This window comes from Lissotriton helveticus, chromosome 1_1 (genome assembly GCF_964261635.1).
Source record: "Lissotriton helveticus chromosome 1_1, aLisHel1.1, whole genome shotgun sequence".
Classification (NCBI taxonomy): Eukaryota; Metazoa; Chordata; class Amphibia; order Caudata; family Salamandridae; genus Lissotriton; species Lissotriton helveticus.
The window spans coordinates 855,782,972-855,806,221 of NC_136057.1; the positions used below are offsets into that span (position 1 = coordinate 855,782,972).

Genomic DNA, 23,250 nt, shown 5'->3' on the forward strand with positions numbered 1-23,250 from the left:
GTAATTAGCTTGCGGTGGGAGATGGTGTTTAAGGAGGAGAAGAGGTCTAGCAGGAGGAGGGCTGCGGTCTCGGGCCAGTCGAGGAGGGAGCAGATGTTGTCTGCTGGGATGAGAAATGCAGACTCTGTGATGTGGATGCTTCGTAAGGCTGCTTGAGAGGTGTCCAAGATGTGGTTCACTTCGATGAACTCTGAGAGTTATGTGCTGATGGCCTTCTCTATGACCTTGGCTGGGAAGGGGAGGAGTGAGATCGGTCTGAAGTTCTGGAGGCCTGTCTGGCCTGAGAATGGCTTCTTCAGCAGAGGGTTGATCTCCGCATGTTTCCAGTCATCAGGGAAGTCAGTTTTGTTGCAGCAGTTGATGGTGCGGCAAAACTGGGGGGTGATGGCAGCGGTTGCTCTGTGGAAAATGTGGTACAGGCAGGGATCTGTCGGGGCATCTGAGTGGATACTCTTCATGGCCTTGAATGTGTCCTCTGTTGTGAGGGGGTTCCATCAGAGCATTGTCTGTTGTGATGTGGCTTGGTTGTGTACAATGATGGCAGGCGTGGTGGCTGAATATGGTGTGTCGAGGCTGTTGTAGATCTTCCTAATATTGTGGTCGAAGAAGGTGCTGAATTTGTTGCAAAGGTTTTGGGAGGGGGCATGCATGTGATATCGCTGTTGGGCCTGGCGAACTCCTTGATGATGGCGAAGATTTCCTTGCTGTTGTGTGCGTTGGCGTTGATTCTGTCTTGGAGGGCTTTTTTCCCTAGTGGTTTTCAGAAGGAGGTGGTGTGCATTGATGGCGTATTCAAAGGTTGCGTGAGTTTCCAGGGTTTAGTTGTGCCTCCATCTCTTCTCTAGACGTCTGCAGGTATTTTTGGACTCATGGAGGATGGGAGTGAACCAGCTGGCCTTCTTGGTGTGTTGTTTGCTTGGTATTTTCTTGAGGGTTGCCAGGGTGTTGGCACAGTTGGAGGTTCATCGGTGGAGTTGTGCGATGCGTTGTTGGCGTCCATGGGCGTTGTTGGAATGGTGGTCTTGAGGGAGTTGACGAGAAGTTCTGGGGTGGCCTTGATCCAGCTACGACGAGGAGGCAATGATAGTGGTTGTGTACGGTGAGTGTGGTGAAGGTGAGCTGTACGTAATGACGAACGATCCAGTAGAATTCGGTGGTGTGGCTCTAGATGAAGTTCCGGCTGGTGGAGAAGACAGGATTGAGTGTGTGGCCGACTATCTGGGTCAGTGCGGTGACTAGCTGCTTGAGTCCAATGATGGGGAGATTCTCCAGGAGGGAGATGGTGCTATGGTCACTCAGGTTGTCCAGGTGAAAGTTGAGGTCTCCAAGTAGGATGTATGGGTGGATATGAGAGCCTGGGGTGTGATGAGGTCTATGATGGCATTGGTGAAGGAGTGTCGGGGGCCAGGGCCTGTAGGGGAACCTAGATGAGGAACAGCTGCCTGAAGCTCAACTCTGAGAAAACTGAAGTCCTCATCCTTGGCTCCACCCCCTCTGCATGGGACGACACTTGTTTGCCCCCGCGCTCGGAACCTTCCCACCCCAACAGACCATGCACATAACCTTGGCATCATATTCAACTCATCACTCACCATAAATCGCCAGATGAATGCCGTATCCTCCGCATTCTTCAACACCCTCTGCATACTCCACAAGGAGTTCAAGTGGAACCCCCCGAATCCAGGAAAACCATCACTCATGCACTCATCATCAGAAGACTGGACTACACAATGCCCTCTACGCAGGAATCAACAAAACACTCCAGGCAAACACAGGACTGTCCAGAATGCCGAAGCCAGACTTATCCTCAATATCCCACGGCACAACCACATCACCCAACAACTTTGTGACCTCCACTGGCTCCCCGTCGAAAGAAGAATAACATTCATGGTGCTCGCACATGCCTACAAGGCCCTCCACCACATCAGACACCAATACTTTAATGGCCAAATCGTCTTCCATGCCCCCAGGAGAAACATCCGTTCAACTGACCCCTCCCTAGCCACCGTTCCATGTTTTTACAGGACCAGAGCAGGTAGAAGATCCTTCTCATACCTCACAGCCAGGAATGAACCCCCCTTCACCTCTGACACTGCACAAATTCAGGAAGGACCACAAGACCTGGCTCTGCGAATGACACCACCGGAGGTGCTAACACCTACCCCCAGGGCCTTGAGACCCTCACAGGTGAGTAGTGCACTCTACAAAACCCAGATTGATTAATTGTAGAAGAGGGTGCCACAAAGGTTGTGGTTGATCTGGATCTGGAAGTGGAGGTGGAGGTGTTCCATGGTCGCCATTGGGTCATTAGAGAGCATGGTCATTTAGCGTGTGCTTTTGTGGTTGATGACAATGACTCCTCCTAGGCAGTCGGGGTGGTCCTTGCGGGTGATTTTGTAGCAGTTGTGGATGGCAATATCTGGTCCAGAGCAGAGGTTGGTCCAGGTGTCTGTGAAGAGGGCGATGTCTGGAGAGATTGTGTCGAGGAGGTCCCAGATATCTGTAGTGTGTTTGTGGAGGGACCACACATTGAAGGGGATGCAGTTGAACTGGTCAGGAGTGCTGTTGGTCATCTGGGCAGCCAGAGGAGCTTGTGTGTTGGGATGGCAGAAGGTACGGTTGGAATATTCGCCGGCGACAGGTAAAAGGGTAGAGGACACAGAAAAAGAAACTGAAAAGAAGTACAGAAAAAACAAACGAAACACAGCACATGAAAAAAACAAAGGCAGAGGCAGAAAAGCAATGGAGGAGAGCAGAAAGAGTGAGAGAAACAGCAGAAAAGAGGGACAGGTGGGCAGTCAATCATCAGAGAGTGACACTCTACCACAAGACCACCAGGGATGAGGCGCAGGCAGGAGGCTGCAGGTGAAGGAGGGCCTTGAACTCCTAACCTCAGAGTCAGAGGAACCAGCAGCAGTTAGGGACAGCAGCTACCAAATGTCACTGTACTGTAGAAGGAGCAAGTCCACTAATGGATAGTCCCTTATACACCCAAAAGCGCACTAACAGGGTGCGAGGAAAGGACGCACCACCCGTTCGCCACCTCCGTTCTAACAGTGTGAACCAGATTCCATGTTCCCCTGTGCCCCAGCGAGTAATGGCGGATCAAGCTGCATGCCCAAGGGCTTGGGCCCAAACTGACCCCCGTGCCCCTGGCACCCACTACCACCAATGACAATATCAGTGACTTGATCCAGTGAGTGGATTCCCCTACCAGTCGTATGTAGTGTCCTCCGCAATGTGGGTCTGCCACAGTGCACAGATTGATCCTGGCACGATGTGCAGCACCCACTGTGGCCTAGGCCTGGGCCTGACATGACCCCCAGGCCTCTTCCGCTCCCCATTCCACATTCTCCTCACCTGGACATCGACACTGGGGCTCAATCAGCCGCACTCTCTACAAATTTTTGACTCAACCAGTAGGATCATCAGCCAGGCCGGATTTCACCATCCTGCATACAGCAGTCGCCTCTGAGTCCGCTGCAGATGATGCAGCAGGGCCCTTTTAGGCAAAAAGTTGCGGCGCTCCTGCAATACAAGTTCAGCACAGCTCAGGGGCCTCACCCTCCAAAGCGTCCGAGCAGCGCCACCTCCTCCATCCTGTGATGCAAAGAGACACGGCCCAACATCTGCAATCTCCTCAGTGCACCCCAGTGTAGTGGTGGCAAGTGTTATGCAATGCAGACTTCCCCAGGTCGGTCCTCAGGAACCCCTCTACTGATCAGAGTGTCTCCATGCGACCTGCCAGACTTCGTCACCAGGTAAGGGCGACCACCAATGCCTCAATGTCTACAGCGCGGGCCACAGGCTCGGGCCTGATGCAGCCCGCCTCCACCGTCAGGCCGCAGTCACTCCACAGCACTGATGCCTCTCACTCTGGGTCTCAGACGCAGGCCCAGCAAGGTCTCCAAGCCCCGGGGACTATTTTCATTTTATTTTATTTCCTTAGAGGTGTATTTGTAGGGTATTTTTGCATCTAGAGGCTGAAAAGTGACATTGGGCTGACTAACGTGATTTTTTTTGCAGCTAATTTGCCGGCCGTCACTTTTCCACTCCAGCGTCAAGATTTTTATCGCTGACACGCTAGGATTAGCTGCAATTTTCACTGCTGCTTGCTGATTCTAATGCAAAGTAAAAACGTATTGTAAATAAGTTGCTAACATGCTGAAGATTTCGGCGATAGACAGCCGTAAATAAATTGCTGCTAAGCATCGTCAAAACTGCTTAGCGGCAATTCTTGTAAATATGCCCCTCAGTTTTAGATGGCCAGCCAGAGAAGTTGCAGATGAGTATGAAGAGGAAATTGAATTCTGCTTCGGATAAAGGTAGAAGGCAATGTGGAAGACACAAAGAAAAAGACAAAACAGGATAGATAATAGAAAGAAAGAGCCCTTTGAGGAACCTTTATTTTGCATTGTGCCATAATGCAACATGCACGCTGATGGTGCACTTAAAAGAAGCAAGAAACGTTGGTTTTCTTTGCTTAATTGTAAAAAAGTTTTTATTTTTTAGCATACTGAACAATGATGAGGGGCTAATTACGACGTGTCTGTGTTATTACCGAAATATTCTCAACAAAGTGAAAGACAGATTTTTGTTCACAAATGGACCACAGACAAATCAACAGATGTGGTCTCCTTCTCAGATAATGACGACAGGCTAATAGCGCAAGGAAACAGCCCAGGGAAATAAACGCATTACAAACCAAGGGTTAATATTAGCTTTCAGATGAACCTGATGTGGACACCTCCCAAAAATAAGAGGGTTGGCTTGGAGGTTTAGAGCCCAGGCCAAATGACAAACGTTGCCATTCCTTTGTCCCACGTCAAAGGCACTTTGACTCTCTTATGTCCACAAGAGGCTGATGAATAAATAATACTTCTAATTTCAGTGACGATGCAGGGAGTCTTTTACACTGGTGAACACCAGTCTAAATGGTAGAAGGGAAAAGGCTGTCTCATACGGAAAGGGACATTTTTTCAACACTGCATGTAATCAGCAGAGAGAATGCAATGACGCGGCAAACAGAGTGGAAACCAGCCATCATTACAGCCAAGGTTTTCAAATGTTGAACGACTGTATGATCTAACGACGTAATTTCAAGGTAACGTTTTGAGCTCTAATATGTTAACACATTGTTTGCAACGAAGAGGCCATAATTTTTAAAGCTGCAAAAGCCACATTTAAAAAGATTGCTTGCAGCAGGATGTCTTTGAGATATTTTAATTTGTGATCATGCGTGTTACCCATGGATAATGTGTATTAGATATAGGTTGAACATTATAGGCTTGGCTGACTGCGAGTTTTAGGTAGAACAATCCAAATAGATCTCTCTGCCAGCATTGGGTTTAATTTGCAAGTAACATGGACCTTGTAAAAATGTGTTCTGGTTTTGCAGGGTTTTGCTATCCCAATTAGGGCATTTGCAGTGGTCTTATCTATAGATCTTACAGCTTTTAAAACCAATGCTGGCAGAGAGAGCTATTTGGATTGCTTTACCTAAAATTCCCACCTCCACCATGCACAATGTTGTCATCAGTGATATAATTTCAGATGTTGCATGTATGTTATGAATGATGTCATAGAACATGTCATGAGTGATGTAATATGTGAGGTAATTAGCAGTGTATGGTGAGGGCGCAAATCAGGCTTAATTTGGCATGATTTATACTTACTTGATAAAACTATAACTGGTAAATTTCAGTGGTTTTGTTATAAACAGTATGTTTTAATGAACATTTTCACCGAACTATAACATCACTTTCCCTATTATTTTTGTAAGTATATTTCTATGGTTTTGTAACGTAAAACAAGATGTACCTTGCCTTTGCATGCCGTGGGGTTGGGCACAGTGTCTGGCTGCAAGACAGGCCCTGCGCTCCTCCCCAAGCAGGCACTCAACCCCCTGCCACTACACACTGTGGACTATGTCATGTAGCAAAGAAAATAATGCCATTTGAAGTATTAAAGTATTCAGGAGACAGCCTTTCCTTAGCAAAGAGAAAAGCAATATATATGTCAAGGCAAAGAGAGTATATGTACCTCTTTGACTACTAGAATGACCATCGACCACTAGGGGCCACCTGGTACCTTTTGGACCTCATTTCTGAGGGCTATAATATGTCCCCAGTTTATTGAAACATATAACCTTGATTGGTTCACAATGCTGCCCACTTTCTCACAATAAACAGCAATTGTAATTATATATGTAAGACACTTATAAATGTAATGTCGCCACGTTTTAACATGTAACAATGGCAAATGTTGTGTATATATTTTGTTTAATGTGATGTTTATGTAACAAACTTTGTAAATGTGTACTATTTGTTTTTTGCACAATCCTGAATGCATTATGGGTGGAGCCTGAAGTAAAAACACTCAACTACGAGAAAAAGCATCCTTTTTTTATACATGCCATGTTCTCTCTTTCTTATCCCATACAAAGTTGATAGTGCACAGATCAACACAAAAAAAAATGTGTGGTAGCCGAGTGGCTAAAGAAAAGGCTAGAAAAGAATATGAAGTCATGATTGTCAATTACAGATAGAGACAACTGACATATCTGGTTACAAATAAGATTAGGAATTATGGTATAGGGGTACACATATTTTCAATACATTTTGAGTAAGGCAAACAAATTGTCTGTGTCAAAGTATCAGAACACCAAAATATAAAAAGTGGGGCTATTAGCTTTATCGAGGGCTGACACCATCAACATATATAAAGCAGACCTATTTTTGTTGTCAAAAAGTCACCAATAAATATAATCAAATGTATATTTTATAAATTCACTCTTTACACAGTTAATTATTATTGATGACTACAAATTCATAAAATTACAACATTAATATGTATTTGAGCATTTTTTTTAATTCAGGCCACAGAACCAACCACAAGAGGTCTCCACACTCCAGCTGAAGAACATACAGCTCCAACTCAGAGTACTATAAAAATAATGGTACGCTCTCCAAGAGTCATTCTTTCAATGACCAATGAGACTTACTGGAATAAAAAAAAAAAAATGATGTTAGGGGTTGCTGTGCTTCCAGCAGCCCCCGCAACATACATATAAAAGCATGGTGGTACCCCTGCTCCTTCTAGGGGCACCACCAGCATTAAAAAGTATATATTTGAAATAGTCCTTGTAGTGCATTATGAGCTGAAGCAGTAATTGTAAAATGAGCAGCTACTCCACTCATTTTAAATTCACTGCTTTTCTTGTTTATCTGGGAAGGGAGGCATGCCTACCCCCTGACTGAGCCATTTCATTCTCCTGGGGACCCCATACTTTGGGCATGATCATGTTTCAAGTGGAGGAGGCATGCACCTTCCCCTTGGAGCCTTTTCAAGGCCTCAGGGTCCCGATCTCCCAGGACTGACATAATTGTTATGAGGAGGAGGGTGTATGAATTTGATGTAATTCTGTTTTGTAGAACTGCTGTTCAGTTTTCCTAAGGGTAGCTGCATGGAGTAAATGCATTTTTTGGAGAACCCCCCCCCCCCCCCTGCTTGATAGATCCCACCAAACTTTCCAGGAAGAAGTTGAGATAGATTAGACTTTTTTTTTTATTTCACGAAGATTCATCCCAGATTGCTTATCTCCTGGCTGTTGCTGCATTGTCCTCTAACAAGACATCAGTTCATGCCAAATTGAAGTCCGGCAGCAATAGGTACACATTTTAAAATGTATCTTTCCACCACAGTTATCAAAAACCTACTTTCCCTTTTGAATTAGATTTTTGACAAATAGTTAAAAATAACTTTCATGGAAGTTGCATTTATTTTCTCACAATTAAACCTTCTGAGGGGAAAACACAATTTTGTGTAAACAGCAACAAACATTTTTGATGACTGTTCACTGTAGAGAATAAATACATATTTACAAATGGTCGTTTGGTCAATGTGTAAGTAAATTAAATGAGATGACTTCACTGATGCAAGCAAAGTATTTCACACTTTCAGTAAGTAAGGGTTGGCTACCGAATCCTGGGTGTCCCTGCGATGGCGAAATCTGCCAAGTCCGTATTTGTCTCACCAACCACTGACTTATCTAATGTAGGTCTACCTAGTCATGCAGAGCAGAAACACAAAGCAGTAACTAGTAACAAGTGCACAATAGAAACTTGTTCACTCGGCAAGATTAATAAAAAAAAATACAGAGTGGAGAAAAATAGAGAGAAAGTTGCTCAAGCAAACACAAACATACAAAAACATGCATTCACCTTTGGCAGGGTCAGTAGACAGACTAGATTTTGGCCCAAAGAACTTCAAGGCCAGCCTGTTGTCTTCTCACCTGATGCTTGCTATGACGGTGGCAGCAGCATTTTTTTTAAAGAAAAACACGTTTGCACTGGATGTTTGCTGACATTTGGCAAGCTTTTATCTTGCTTCTCTCAATGTTTTGATTCCAGTGATCACATTTGACTTAGGAGTTCCTACCGCGGACCTGAATTCCGTAGGAAAAAATAATCTACTGACCAAAGATTTCACCAACTGTGCTCTGTCCACATCAGACTCAATGGCTTAAAGCTAGGGCCAGTTTCTTGACACATGGATTCAGACCAGAACTTTGCAACTTCAGACCTAATTCACTTTTTATTTTCCCCGCCATTTTTGTTGTTTAACTAGGACGTCTTCACAGCGCAGGAAAAGAGCTTTTCATTTTAAACAATAAGCAAAAAGGGCGCCTGTGTCTAAACCATTTTTTAACTTGTCAATTTCAATTACTGCCTCCTTTCACTAAATGGGGCTGCGGGAAACATTTTACGTCATGGTAAATAATTATATTGTTGGAAATAGCATGCAAATGCAACTATATTGCGACTAATGAACTTTAGACACCAATTCCCTGGGATGCCTCTGCTACAGTTACTTTTGTGTAGGAATTTTAAGGAAGGGCAAATACTTCTGAAGCATAAGATATAAGTCTTTATCTTTCTTTTTTCGGTGAATTATAAATATTTAACATTTCAAGGGTATTATTTCGCTTACTGTCTTCTTGCAACTGTGCACTTCTTACAAGCACGTGACTTTTTCAGACTTATTGTTCTTGATTCCGGCTGGGCCAGGCGACAACCACGAAAGTCACACAAAAAGGTGTGTAGAAGTTATGCAGATGAAGAGAGTGTTCAAGGTGGACAAATAGATAGGTGGAGATAAGGGTCAAGTGAGGAAAAGAAGTGAAAGTTACACTATTAGCTTCAATACGAGGTGCCCAGAAATGCAGCGCATATACTGGAGGTCTGAAATTAAGTTTACCAGCCGGTATCTCCGCATCAAAGTTCTCTCATTAAGAGATTTCCCCCAAAATGAGGAATAGCTGCTCGCACCCTGATCTACTATGTGCTTTTCCAAGCAGTTTCTCAGAGGGGCTGATGGTAACGTTTCAAGGTAGTGGAGTGTAAAAACTGGGAGCGAGGTTGACTTAGAGAGCCAATTAAGCGAATGTGCCAAACTGATGAAAGAAGGGTTTAAGGTGCTTTTTCCCCCCACCCCAAAAAAATGAAAAAAGGAGAGGCAAGAGTTTTTGGCAAATGTAATATTGTTTAAAAAGCAGAAATGTTTGATGATGTAGTCTTGGAATACTTGAAAACCTCAAAGAGTTGAGATTTCAGATGAAAGTGACCAATATTTTGCAGTGTTAAATATTTTCAACAGTTACACCCTGCCGTGCTTTGAAGCATGCCAAAAGAACAATTGATGAACAGAATGCAGAACAATGTCATGCATTCACCCCAGTACCGAGATCTGGGCCTAAATCCATCGTTTTTTTGCTCACCCTGCCATTTCAGTATAGACCCAGCCATATTCAAATTAGTCTTGACCCTGCACCCATTGGGAACAGCCCAGCCCAAACTGCCAAGCCAGGTCCTCGCTGGACTGGAAACAAGAATCCTAGGACCGGTTTTGGCTATCAGCACTCATCAGCCAGGATAGCTTGACTCCAGTGGCATGGAGAGTACAGGACCCAGGTCTGGGCATACCCGTCCCTCTCGGGGTGACAAATGCAAAAAGAACAATTGATGGACAGAATGCAGAACAATGTCATGCATTCACCTGAGTACAGAGATCTGGGCCTAAATCCATCGTTTTTTTGCTCCGCGTGCCATTTCAGTTTGGACCCAGCCATATGCAAATCAGTCTTGACCCTGCACCCATTGGGAACAGTCCAGCCCAAACCGACAGGCCAGGTCCTCCCAGGACTGGAAACAAGAATCCTAGGACTGGTTTCGGGCTTTCAGTCCTCATCAGCCAGGATAGCTTGACTCCACTGGCATGGTTAGCACAGGACCCACATCTGTGCATGTCTGGGCAGTTCGGTCTGGACTGTTCCCATGAGGCACAGGGACAAGACTGATTTGCATATGGCTGGGTCTAAACTGGGGTGGCATGGTGAGTAAAAGCAAAATGGATTTAACCTAGATCTCTTGACTGGGGGTGAATGTATGATTTATTCAGCATTCCGTCCATCATTTGTTTGCGTAGCACTTTTCACCCTAAGTTGGATGGGTATGCCCAGATGTGGGTACCTTGCTCACTGTGCCACTGGATTAAAACTAGCCTGGCTGATGAAGGGTAATACCCAGAAACCGGTCCCAGGAAGCTTGTATACTGTCTAGGGAGATCCTGGCTTGGCAGTTCAGTTTGGACTGTTCCCATGAGGCACAGGATCAAGACTGATTTGCATATGCCTGGGTCTAAACTGGGGTGGCATGGTGAGCAAAAGAACGATGGATTTAACCCAGATCTCTTGACTGGGGGTGAATGTATGATTTATTCAGCATTCCGTCCATCATGGTTTGCGTAGCAGTTTTCACCCTAAGTGGGATGGGTATGCCCAGACGTGGGTCCCTTGCTCACTGTGCCACTGGATTCAAGCTAGCCTGGCTGATGAAGGGTAATACCCAGATACCCACTGTACCACTGGATTCAAGCTAACCTGGCTAATGAAGGGTAATACCCAGTAACCGGTCCCAGGATGCTTGTTTTCGGTCCAGGGAGGACCTGACTTGGCAGCTTGGTCTGGGCTGTTCCCATGAGTCACAAGGTCAAGACTGATTTGCATATGGCTGGGTGTAAACTGGGGTGGCATGGTGAGCAAAAGAACGATGAATTTAACCCAGATCTCTTGACTGGGGGTGAATGTATGATTTATTCAGCATTCCGTCAAATATTTGTTTGTATTGCACAATAAACCCTAAGTGGGATGGGTATTCCCAGACGTGCATGGGTTCTTTGCTCACTGTGTCACAGGATTCAAGCTAGCCTGGCTGATGAAGGGTAATACCCAGAAACCGGTCCCAGGGTGCTTGTTTCCGGTCCAGGGAGGACCCTGCTTGGCAATTCGGTCTGGACTGTTGAGGCACAGGGTCAAGACTGATTTGCATATGGCTGGCTGGGTCTAAACTGGGGTGGCATGGTGAGCAAAAGAACAAGGGATTAAACCCAGATCTCTTGACTGGGGGTGAATGTATGATTTATTCAGCATTCTGTCCATCATTTGTATGTGTGGTGCTTTGAAGCAGGCACATTATCTCTCTTCGCTATTTTTTTTAAAGTCAAGGATGTGTCTACACTGCGCACAGGTCTCACCAGCAAGTGCATTAATCCCCATAGGTATTCTCATAGGTGAGGTAAACTATCATGCTGGGTGCACAGGGTTCTCGGTATCAGATGCCTTAATGCCATTAAATGTTTTAAAATGCATTCTGGGAGTCACCATTTGAGTAACCCAGCATATCATTATTATCATATTTGTCCAAGTTATGGACTATGCCAGTACTCTGCCAATTAGCCTCATCTCACCCCATCCTGGGCTGATCACACAAACAAACCCAAGCACTGATCATTGCACTACTCTAAAAGTAGATGACAAGCCTAGGATGAACCACTGCTCTGTTATGGCAGTGAGTGCACCTGAACCCATCTTCCCACTGCACTCGTTTGACAGAGAACTATGAAACATCCGGGATGACACTATTACATTGCATACAGGTTCATCTGTGGTCACCCATTTCTAGGGATTACACACTGCTCTCATAAAGGACCTTATTCCATTCAGTGATGGAGCCACCCCCCTGAGCAACCAAAGCTCCTGAAACCATCGGATGTTGACAGCAGTTTATTGCTTTGCATCTCAAATGCATCTCATCCATTTTAGAAGAGAGACCACCCTGCTGCTCTGCCAAAGTATGTCTGCACTACCTTTTTGGTGAACATCATACTGCTTAATGAATGCATTTTAACACATTTAGGTTTGGGATTTGGGCCTCCACCTTGAACCTTACAACTCTTAATGTTGGAACCTAAATTCTACTCTCTCACTTCACTTCAACTGATCTATCAAGGGTTAGGACAACTATACCGCACAGCCAATGCGCTTGAACCCATCAAGGAACAGGGGTCTCTTTACTGCTCCAAATATTCACCGACTTGTGCTATTCTGGTCATCCTCTACAGCTCTACCAGTACTTTCCAAGCCTTCGAGGTCTGGTATCGTTTTGCATCTCTCGCCTTCATTTCAACCAAGTGAGCTCGTACAATAGTGCGAAAAAAGCAGGTCTACCCAGAACAGGAAGTTTTAAAAAAAAAGAATTTGCTTTTCAGCTTCATACATTGCCCAACACAAAGAAGCATTGTCCGATGCTGTTAAGTCAGAGAAATGCAGATTTACATCCTGTTGTTAAACACAAATTGGGTGTTCAAGAAAATTGAGATTAACTCCTTAGCTTCCCCAATGTATCACATCCTACGACCCTGTGCTAAAGACTTTACTTCACTGTGTCTCATTTTAATTTAGCACGAAATCTTAGACCATCTTGAAGAAACTCAATTCAAGATGTGTACCATATAAAAAACCTAACCTGTGGTTTAACATTAGTATTCAATGGCGTTCAATAAATAATTTGTTTTTAATATGAAAGTGTCATGTTTTACTGGGCATTTCCTGTACCATTTACATACTCAGGGGCTTATTTACAAGCCCCTTGCAACACTTTTGCGTCACTTTTCCCATCTCAAAAGTGACGCAAAAGGGGATCAAGGGGATTGTAACTAAGCCCCTGAGAGTCTTGAAGGTTCGGCTTGTACTTTGACTCAAAGAAGTATGCTAGACCTCTGTCTCGGCGCTACCTTTCATTTTCTTTGCTTATCCGTATCTAATAAATAACCCCTGTGTTGTAGAGCTGCTCCTGTCCACGTGTCCACCCAACACACAAAAAAGCAAAAGCAAGGGAATAAAAGAGTGCTTTGCCTGTAAATAAAACCCTGCAGAAGAGCTATTAAAAGTTGCTTAACCTCAACACTTTATTGCATTAGCTGCAGCAGAGCCCAGGTGTGCTAAAGCCACCAAAGTACATTGTTAAGATGTATGATGCATTCCACATGTCTCCTCGCTTGTGCTTCAGCCTTAACAAGGCTTTTCTCCAAGGAGTAGTTAATCACCTCGCAGCCTGGCATTTGTATTTCACATACCTGGGCTTTGGCGATTCTCTCCGGGTTCTTCTCCGCTGCTGAGCATGTCAAAAGAGTGCACATGTGCTTGCTGTAATGATTCCAGATCATTGGCTGGCCAGGCGGCCAGCACCAGGAGATTGCGTTTGCTCCTGCTTATGATGTCAGGAGAAGGAGCAGTGCAGTGCACCGTGCACCCAAAAAATATGGGCCCAGCTTCATCTCCGGCGTCTCCTTGATTTCGTTGGGCTCCACCTCCAGGCTCTGGCCTGCCCGTCTCCTCATGATGCCATACAGTGGTTGACACCCACTCCTACTTTGCTTACATCGGCCTGCTTGCCCCCGGCTATTCGAGGGAATTGAGCTCCATCAACTCCGCCTTGGGCCACAGACAGAAAGCCCACATTTCAACCATATGCCTGGCATTGCAATTTACCAAAGACTCCACGGTGATGTCACTGCTGCAGCTTGTGCCTGCAGGGCGAAGACGGTCTCTTCCAGACCAGCATATTCAAAAGCACAGATTCGGCAAAGTTAATCACCGAGCAGCATATAACTATTACCAGCTGCTCGGTGTTTGTCTCCTCGTTTGTCTCTCCCGCAGGATAGTAGGGCGACCCCCATTGCGCCAGGGCCGGCCTTAGGCATGTGCAAGCTGTGCACCTGCACAGGGCCGCCAAACCCCAGGGGCCGCCACGCCCATATATATCCTTAATATAATAATCCTCTGAGGATAGATACATATTTGTGCGGCGGCCCCTGGCAGGGATTTGGCGGTCTCCGGCTCTGTTCCACTTCCAAACACCCTGACACCCCCCTCTTCACTGGCCTCCGCGCCTCTTCCGGGGCCTCCTCTTCCGGGGCCCTCTTCCGGGGCCCCCTACCTACGCTCCCTGCCTAGGGCCGCCATGAGCCTAGAGCCGCCCCTGTTGCGCCCATTAGTACCAGCCGCCCCTGGCTTCAGCTCATTCAATACTCTGACAGGTCTTTGTCTCTGGGCCTGGAATGATCAGATTCAGACATTTCAGACCCAATAATCCCAGGTCCTGAGATACAAGTAACTGTGTTGCTTTATTTCGCTCGGAGCTCCGAAATCCTGAGCCAGATCTCATAATATTAGACCAGAGCCTTCAGTGTTACTTTCAGTGATATGAGGCAACATTTTATGCATCACTGTTTCACATACCAGAAGCAGAAAACTACATGCCTTATAGTTCAATGTCTTCAAGAGCACACATCCTGCATAATGGTTCCATTATTTTCACTACCATGCTGACATCATTTTTAAATCTCTCAGTAAAAAAGGCAATGAAAGACAGTTAGGTAAGGGATCAAGTAGCTGCATCAAAAACGTCTGCCAGAGTCAAAAGCTACAAATGCATCTATGAATGCATGTATTTATGTATGTACTGGTATTTGTAGAGTGCAAACCTTGCTTAAGACAAACAGGGGGGCATATGTACGAGCCCCTATCGCCACCACGTTTCTATTACTGATGTTGTGGTGGCGATAGGGCCGCGCCTTATGTACAAGGCAGCATTAAGCCACTTAACGTGGCTTAACGCTGACTTGTACATAAGACCCCCTTTTATGCTATGGTTAGCGTGAAAGGGGTGGGCAGTGGGTGATGCGGTGGGTGTTCAACCGCAACACCCATTTATTTTGACGCTGCCCCCTATACAAGGGTGGCATACATAGGAAGCAGCGCTAAAATTAAGACCAGGTAAATCCTGATATTAATTTGGTGAAAGAAGGAGAAACTCATTATTTCTCCTAGTTCTTGCTTTTTCCAAGTGTGCTGCCTTGTGCAGAACACATGGAAAAAGCAAAAATGCCATGGTCTGATTATATACAGGACGGTGTCCCTTCCTGTACATAAACAAACCTTTAAAGAAAACGCCATTTTATTATTTTCATTTGTGCTGCATGAAGCAGCACACATGAAAGTGACAGAATGGCATTGTAAGATTGTGTATGTGCAGGAAGGGGCTCCTACCTACACAAATAATCCTCCCCTGCACGCAGGTACCCTTGCACTATGGTTAAAGGGTGCCTGCATTGGCGCTAAGTTGGTAAATTTAGTGCCATTGCAGTGGAAAACGGAAGGCTGCACCACATTCTTGTAAATATGGTGCAGCCTTGCGAATCAGAAGTGGAGGAGAGAGGCATTAAGCCAAGGAGGCTAACACCGGTCTCCGCCTCTTCATTGTGCATACGGCCCAGAGTGCTCAACTAGGAGCATGATCTCTGGGGAGATATAATAATTGACAGAATGTTAAAGGTAGACTATTGTGTCAGGATTAGTGCTCCTTGAAGAGGGATGTCTTCGTCTTATTTTCTGATTTGTAGGAGAGTCAATGCTGATCTGATAAGGATGATGTTCCAGATTCTGGGAGCATGAACAGAGAAGGCTTGTTTTCCCCTCTTGCAGTGATTTATATCCGTTCTGGAGTTGGCCCCAAATGTGGTTATTTTGCTTGCCAGGGAAGCAGGGTTGAGAAGTGATGCAGCTGGTCTTGAAGACGATCTGGGCTAAAAGGAGGAGTCAGTGTAGGTCTTTTATTGCAAAAGGTGAACTCCTGATGTGCTAATATTCTGCATGTATACCTTCAAGGGTGTGAAGGTGATATGGAGGGCTGCTGAGCAGTGAGTTGTGTCCATCCAGATGGGAGGGGACTATGGCGTGTGTGACAGTTATGAAGAAACAACTTTATTTTCCTCAATAGAGAGAGTTGGAGACAAGCTGTCTTGGTCTTCTTGGTGATGTGTTGCTTTTTTTTGTTTGCAGTCTATATTTTAGATTTCCAACAGAAACAATACAGAAGATAGGCTCACCTGAGCAACACAATACAGTAGACTGGGAAGTTGTCAATAATAGCAGGCCCCATAATTAAAAAGCACGCTAATCCAGGGAGCCAACATATAGGGTAGCAAGAAAAATTGGGAAACTGCCAGGATAGTGGGAGGGTGTTTTGGGGGTCGGTACAGAAAAATCAAGGTCCCCAGCACCCCTCCAAACTTTGGCAACAATGTCGCCCCCTCTACACACAGCCCAAGTTCCAAGACCCTCTCAAGTGACCAGTCCTGGACCCATCACAGTGAGTCATAGAGGTACGGTGCCCACACCTGCAAGTAGACGTCCAGCTTATAATTCACAAAATAAATGAGCCGCTCACAGGACTCTATTTTAAACATTCTGCATGTGTGGGGACATGCGAAAAGTGCCAGTGATTGAAGATACACCACTTTACCAACGTCAAGGCAGTGGACTGGTACCATCGCTTGTGCCGAGACAACTGGGGAACTTCGGCGAGGTCATGTAAGAACATGGCGGGGTGAGAGAGTGGAGAAGTATGAGGGAGCATATGATACAGTGTGGCCTGCACCTCCACCTGGAGCCCCAGAAGGTCAGGACAATTGAACAGGATGTAGGGAATGTCACAGCCGGGGAGGGCACAGCGCCAGTGATAAGGAAGGCCAGAGCACTCCTACTTGGAGGGCGTCCAGTACCAATTGTGCGCCGATTTAAAGAGACAAAACTTCATTCTGGCCATTTGCCTGGCCCCATCAATACCCTCCAGGATCTCAGCCCAGTCCTCCTTATCATACTCCATCTGCAGGAGCACCAGTCATGGCACCCTCAGTAAAGCACGATTGGGCCAAGGGACTATTAGTGACAAATCAATTTGTACTGACCTGATATTACACCGTGGTATTTGTCCTACACCGGGAAGTAAGCAACAACAGGAGAGGACCCCAGGTCCCATTGTGGTATCGACAAGCAGTTACGAAGACAATGGCAGAGTTGTAGGTGTGACCAGTACTGGTCCGTTGGTAGGTGAAACTAATCCTGGAGGGCTGTGAAGGACTTGAGGGAACCATCAGCAATCATTTGGGAGAGGGTTTCTATGCCCACCCCCGCCATTCAGTCCAGTCGGGCATGCAAACAGTGGCCAACCGTGAAGGGCTATCAGAGAGGATCTGTTCTATCAAAACCCATAGAGGGGGTGGTCCGCCATCACCACTGCATATAGTTGAGCTGTGCCAGGTTACGCTCCATGTGCTGCTCCAACAGCATAATATTCTACCGAGGGGAAACCCAACCCACCATACTTACTATGGGCAACCAGTTTGTAGTGTGCCAGTCGCGGCCATGCAGTACCCCATATAAAGCCCTTATAAGGCTATCCACAGAGTGGAGGAGGGAGATCAGGACTTGGAAGAGCAACATACCCAAAACATATGTAAACCTGGGGAGGGTAACCATCTTGACTGCATGGACACGCCCCCAGAATGAGAGATTAAGGTGCATCCATTTGGCAAAGCATGCCCATGTCCGCGCAATAAGGGGCTCAAGATCATCCAACGCGAAACAAAAGGGGATGATGGACGGAGCGTTTGAGCAAATCAAACACTCACCCCCAGTGAACTGATCTGGGTTTAATCCATCACCATTCTTTAGCCCACTCAGCCACCCCAGTTCAGACATTGCCATATGCAAATCAGTCTGACCCTGTGCCTCATGGGAACAGTGCAGCCCGAACTGCCAAGCCATGTCTTCCCTGGACCGGAAACAAGCATCCTGGGACCGGTTTCGGATTCATAATCCTCATCAGCCAGGCTATCGAGGCTGGCATCATGCGATCTGACCCCTGGTTGATGAGGATCCCCAGGTACTTAAGGCAGGTCAGATCCATTAAAATTGGAAGCCCCGAACCACAGTTGCCGTTGTAGAGGAAGAAAGAGGGAAGACCTCACTCTCCCCAGGTTGATCCTTTAGCTCGCTATCTGTGCGAAAGCCTCCAGGAGAGTGAAACGAGAAGGAAGGGATTGGGCGACATCAGTAAGCGTGAGCAGAAAATCATCCACGTGAAGGAACGTCCTGAGACAAAGCTGACCTGGGTGGGGTGGACCAGAGTGGGTATGACCTTCATGAGCTGAGTGGATAGGACACTGGCCAGGATCTTTACATCCCCATTCAGTGAGTGAGATGGGCTTGTAGCTGTCACAGGAATTGATTCCTTGCCCAGTTTAGAGAGCAACGTGATGAGGGCCTTGTTGAAGATCGGACCAAGGCTGCCCATCTCCTCCATCTTGGTGTAGGCCATTGTTAGTGACTCTGGAACATTGCCAGATGACCATCTGTATATCTCCTTGCTGAAGCCATCTTCCCTGAGTTCCTTATAGTTAGGAGCGGTGGCTATTACCTGTGCCAACTCCCCCTTGATGACGGCTCCCGAAAGCAGCCCTCATTCAGTTAAATGAGAGTAACTTCATTGAGGAAGCAGTGGATACATGACATATAGGTCACTGTCTCCAATGCATAGAGGCAGCTATAGTAATCTGCATAGGGCTCAGCAATCCCCTAGTGGTACGTAAGGAGGTGACCCATAGGGTCCCTGATAGCTGGAACAGCAAAGGCCACCTCGCCTTGGGGGAGGTGGGTCGCAACCGACTGGCCAGCTTTCTCGTCCTGTTTGTTATGTTGATACCGAAGTTTGTGGAGGACATGGTCTGCCTGAGCGGTGAATAGGCCTTTGAGGTCCAGTTGAGCCTTCTCCAGCTTCCTGCGCGTTTGATCCGAGGGGCAGGAAGCATAGAGAAAGGTCAGGTCATGGATAGATGCCTCCAGGAAGGTCTGTTGCTCCGCGCTGCACCCGTTGCGGAGGGCCGCATCCCACTTGAGCTGCTAATGGTGGCCTTTGCCGCCCCCAGAGCATCGAAGCAGATGCACTGAGCCTTTATTGTCATCAAAATATGCTGTGAGAGGAGACTGGCGAAGCTGCTTTCGATCAAGCATCCGATAAAAGAAGGTGTTATACCTCCAAGGTTTGTAGATTGGGTGAGTCAAGTCGAGGTCAAGCAAGAGGCTAGTTGAGGAGTGGTCTGTGGCGAGCCCTCCAAAAGGCGAGAGTTAACCACCATGCGCATGAGGGGGTGTGAGACAAAGACATTGTTGAGCTGGAAATTAGTGCTATGCACCAGCGACACATGCATGTAGGACTTATTGGTCGGATGTGTCAAACGTTCAGCAGACAATAGTCTTCCTGAAGTTCGTGCATGAGGGCCCTATCTGGATTCACCACCCTGTCAAATGGGTCCAGGGCAACATTTCGCTTCCCCACCGGGACTGGGGGCTGGAACACATTTCTGGGAGTATACGGGTGAGACTGAGAAGGGAAGCTATATTGGTCCCCACGGGGGCTTCAATGGATTTCCCAAACAGGCCCTGGTCCATGATCTTGAGGCGGGCAAAGACATACCTCCCCTAGGGATCAGGCCACATCTTAAGAACAGAGCAGGGGAATGACCTGAGCACCAAGATGACCAGCCCACCCTTGCGTTGCCGAGGCGCACCCCGTGGAGTTGCTAATAGGCTTGGTTGCCATGGAACACCTTTCCCACTCACTCCCACTTGAGTTTATCGGCCTCAGAACTCGTAAGGTGGGTCTTCGGTAACAATACTATATTCCCTTTCTTCAAATTCAGATAGGCCAATACCTTCTTCCTCTTGATGTAGTGAGTGACGCTGTGGACATTCCAGGACAGGGCCGTCAAGGGCGCCAATGCCATGGATGACAAACTGTGGTTGGGAGGGGACACCGAAGGAAGGCGGAGGGGAGGGCTCAGGTAGTGGAGAGCCCGCGGGGAGGGAGACAATGGGAGGGCATTATGGGCAGTGTCAGGACAGGAAGGAGGCAGAGGGGGGAGAGAGAGGAGGAAGGGGAGGAAGTGGCAGGTGGGGAATGGCCAGAGGGGTGCCAGGAGGGATGGGAGAAAAGAAAGGAGACCCGGGTACCCCTCTCATGAGTTACAGGGAGGGAGAACTCTTTAACTAGTGGAGCTAAAACCTACCCACCATCCGGGGAACCCGAGATCAGCCAGAGTCAGAAAGATGGAAAATGAAGGTTGGACGATATGCAGAACATCTGAGGCACAGAATCATGAGCGAACCAAGGAATAGAGAGACACAAACTACTGCGGCAGGCAGGACAAGAAGGACAGTGGTGGAGAGGCAGATCCCCTACCTATGCAGGCAAACCCATGGGGTAGGAGTGAGGGGTGCTGAGGGAAGGAGGGGGCCATATGTCCCTCACACCATGCAGGCATAGGGAACCCTGGGCCGTAGACTAGGACACATAACTACCACAGACCGTCACACCGCTGGCCGGCAGTGGTGATGTCAAGTCAAGTGAGAGAGGCTAAAGACAAAATATGCAAGAAACCAAAAGAAGGGACCCCTTCAGAGCACCATACAACCCTCCCTGCACAATTAAGCAGTGGAGAGGAAAGTAGAAAATGAGTATCGCAACCCCCAATAGAAAAACACATAGCACCAGAGCAGTCCCCAAAAAACAACCATGAACCCAGCAGTGATAAGAGAAAACAGAAAACAATAAACAATAAATGGTCCATCATGCAGGCTGGAGCTAACAGCAAAGGCACCCCCAACAATGGAGGCAAGGGAAAACAAGAAGCAACTGAGTGTACTCAGCCAGTCAGCCGCACTGCTATCTGCAGTGACTTCCTGTGGTCCTCCTCATCAAGGTCATATGCCTCAGATTCCTTCAGTGGTGAATAGAACTTGTCCCTGTCAGCTTCCTGCGAAAGTTCCATCACCACCCTGTCCTTTCAGCTGCGGGAGAGGAGAGGGAGAAGCCACTCCTGTAACCGACCCGACCAACACTGGGGGCTTGTGGTGAGGCAGATCCCCCATTGGAGAAAGAAGGGTGTGCTGTTTCCATATCAGAGTCCTGCAGTGAGTCAAGAAAGGCCTTAAGATTGTCCAGATCCAGGAAGTCCTTGTACTGGCCATCCATGGTGATCCACATATGCACCAGCTTCAGTGTGCTGTATTTGATATCCCATTTGCTTAGCGCCTGGTGTAGGACCGTGATTTTCTGCAGGATACGATCCATTGGGTCATTCACACAAACATCCAGGGCTGTTGATGAGGCCAGGACTGGTGCCCCTAGGGCAAGAAAAGGGGCACGGATGGGCCAAGAAGGCTGAGCAGGTCTACCCGAGAGCTCTTCCGTCCCTCATGGAATCCAGATGGGACCTCCCAATGTGGGGGAGAGGGTTCCCATCACCCAAGCAAGCATGGAGTCCCCGAGGCATATGCTCACACACACCACAGAGGAAGAAGGCAAGGAGTGAAGAATGTTGCTGGGTCTAAACTGTAGGGGTATAGTGAGCAAAATAACTATGGATTTAAACCAGATATGTGACTGGGGGTGAATGTTTGACAATGTTTAGCATTCGGTCTAGCATCATTTTGTGTTGCTATAGTTTCCCTAAGTAGGAAGGGCATACCCAGACGTAGGTCCTGTGCTCACTGTGCCACTGGATTCAAGCTAGCCTGGCTGATGAGGGGTGAGACCCCAAAAACGGTCAAGGATGCTTGTTTCTGGTACAGGGAGGACCTGGCATGGCAGTTCGGGTTGCACCATTCCCATGGAGAGCAGTGACAGATCTGACATGGCACCGCTCGCCCGCGTCACCCGAATGCACAACCTCAACATCATCTCCTACGCCGATGACACCCAGCTTATCCTCTCCCTCACCAAGGACCCCCACACCACCAAAACCAACCTCCACGAAGGAATGAAGGCCGTCGCCGAATGGATGAGGAATAGCTGACTGAAGCTGAACTCGGACAAGACGGAGGTCCTCATCCTCAGATCCACCCCCTCGGCTTGGGACGACTCCTGGTGGCCGACTGCACTAGGAACAGCCCCAACTCCCACTGACCACGCACGCAACCTGGGGGTCATCCTCGACTCCACCCTCTCTATGATGAAACAGGTCGACGCCGTCTCTTCCTCCAGCTTCAACACCCTCCGCATGCTTCGCAGGATCTACATGTGGATCCCCACCGAAACAAGAAGGACGATCACCCAGGCCCTCGTCAGCAGCAGACTAGACTATGGAAACGCCCTCTACGCAGGAGCCTCGGCCAAACTCCTGAAACGGCTCCAACACATTCAGAACGCCTCCGCACGCCTGATCCTCGACATCCCTCACCGCAGCCACATCGCACCCCACCTGAGAGACCTGCACTGGCTCCCCATCAACAAGAGGATAACCTTCAAGCTCCTCACCCACGCACACAAGGTACTCCACAACACCGGACCAGCGTACCTCAACAGCTGACTCAGCTTCTACAACCTCACCCACCAGCTCTGCTCCGCAGACTGCACCCTCGCCTCCTTCCCCCGCATCTGAAGAGTGACCGCCGGCGGCAGATCATTCTCCTACCTCGCCGCCAAGACATGGAACACCCTCCCTATCTGCCTACGGCAGACTCAAGACCTACTGACCTTCAGAAGACTCCTCAAGACCTGGCTCTTCGAACAGTAGCAGCACTCCCCTCCCCTTAGCGCCTTGAGACCCTCACGGGTGAGTAGTGTGCTTTTCAAATGCTATGATTGATTGATTGATTTATTGATTTGCATATGGCTGAGGCAGCAGCACAGAAAGACCCACTACTGAGAGCCTAGGACTGGGTTGGCACCACTTGGCAGGTTAGGACTCACAGATAGCAGAGTAATACCAAGTAGTACCTTTGAAGTAAGGGAGATTTCAAAGAGAGGCTTTTGAAGTGCACAAGGTCCTTGACCTTCCTGCCCAGGCTCCAGGCACACTACAAGGGGGTATGCAGCTCTTTGTGTGGTGAAAAGCACAGCTCTTTCAGGTGCAAGTATCAGCTACTCCCTTCCATCCTGCCCCGGATGACCCATCAAGATGTTAATGGCCCATCAGGATGTGAATGACCCATCAGGCACACTTCAGCTC

General features: G+C 47.5%; 1 protein-coding gene and 1 long non-coding RNA gene across 2 annotated transcripts in view; one reads left to right on the top strand and one right to left on the bottom strand.

Annotated features, from left to right (window-relative positions):
• SLC38A4 (solute carrier family 38 member 4) overlaps positions 1-23,250 on the bottom strand; it is a 222,491-nt gene that overhangs the window by 95,720 nt on the left and 103,521 nt on the right. The window lies entirely within an intron of this gene.
• LOC144818211 (uncharacterized) overlaps positions 4,862-23,250 on the top strand; it is a 195,626-nt gene continuing 177,237 nt past the window's right edge. The window contains exon 1 of the long non-coding RNA XR_013607069.1: positions 4,862-5,104. This is a non-coding gene — a long non-coding RNA (uncharacterized LOC144818211). The remainder of the gene's footprint in view (positions 5,105-23,250) is intronic.